This window comes from Myotis brandtii, unplaced genomic scaffold, assembly GCF_000412655.1.
Source record: "Myotis brandtii unplaced genomic scaffold, ASM41265v1 scaffold1012, whole genome shotgun sequence".
NCBI classification, from domain to species: Eukaryota; Metazoa; Chordata; class Mammalia; order Chiroptera; family Vespertilionidae; genus Myotis; species Myotis brandtii.
Window position 1 is genome coordinate 154061 of NW_005353371.1, and position 1404 is coordinate 155464.

Here is a 1404-nt window from a genome sequence, read left to right on the forward strand (position 1 = left end):
TAATAATCAAAAGCAAAGATTTAAGGAGAAAAAAACAACACACACACAAAAGCAAAAAGAGCCAGAGTGTGCAATTCTCCCAAAGTCTCTTCCACACGTCCTCTCTCCCCTGGCACTAAGCAGCCAGCACATTGGCAAAATCTGAGGCTGCCTTTTTGCACCCAATCCAGCTATGGGCTGATTTTTAGAGTTCCCTTCTGCCAGAAGCCCTGCGGGACCCCTTTCACACTCACGGATCACGCTGGCCCCAACTGCCGCGGACTTTGTGGGGCGCAGACTTTCCCCATGTGCACGCGTTCCTCTCTCTGATCTGAATTACAAACCACACTTTTATCTAGGCGAAATCTGACCTTTCCATGAGGAGGAGCAGGGCTTGTCTGAGTCCAAGTATTCGTGCTGCTTGAGATCCAGTGTTCCTAGGTTCGTACCTGGACCCTGGGTGCTGTGGTTGCAGGGTTTCTGGATATATACACTTCCGATATCAGCCACTCAAGATGGCACGGTCTCCACGGCTGAGCCGGCTGCTCCAGGAGAGATTTCAGCAGCAGTGGAAGCTGCCCAGTTAGGGGAGCCTGATCTGGCATTCTCCAAAAGTCCTCTGGAGTATAGCTATTGCTCACCCACAAATTTACACTCTCAGTACGTCCACACACTCTCCTCTCGTTCTCTCACTCTCACACTGTCTTACAGTCTGCCTTCCCTTCGTTAGCCATCTTCTCTCTTCATCAAGTATTCTATGTAGTGAACGGAACTGTATGTGCTGGACTTTCATAGAACTGGCAGCATAGGAAGCTTTTTTATACCAGTGTCATCATAAACATCTGAGTAATGCATTTCCCTATGACATTGTGATAGGTATGATATCCCTAGGTGATTTTAATATTTTAAATCCACTGTAATCTTTTCTTTTATAGAAAGGATTTTATTTTTCATTAAGTTCTAATTGACATTAGTTTAAGGTGTACCTCATAATGACATGATATTTGTCTATATTGTGAAATGATCATCATAATAAGTCTAATTAGCATCTCCTTTCCCCCCATTGACCTCTCTGCTGGGGCCCAGCCCCAACGGTCCAGGGGTTCCCAAAGGTGTGGACGGAGTCGGCGAAGAATGAAGGACATGGAGACAGCGTTCAGATGATCAGCATAGTTGGGTTCTCTCTTTATTCTCCTGTTACATCTGTATACCATTTGATCCTATAAGCATGCCTCTATAGTTACATCATCATATGTTTTGGGTCCTCCCTTGACCTTCTACAGTTCCTCGTTTCATGTCTATAGTTTCTTATCTGACCTTTGCCAAAAGTCCCAAGTCCATTTAGTTCTGTTGATTTTAATCCTATCCATTCTATTCCAAAGGTTAGGGCTAGTTTATTATCTCCATTCCAAGGTCACTACTCTA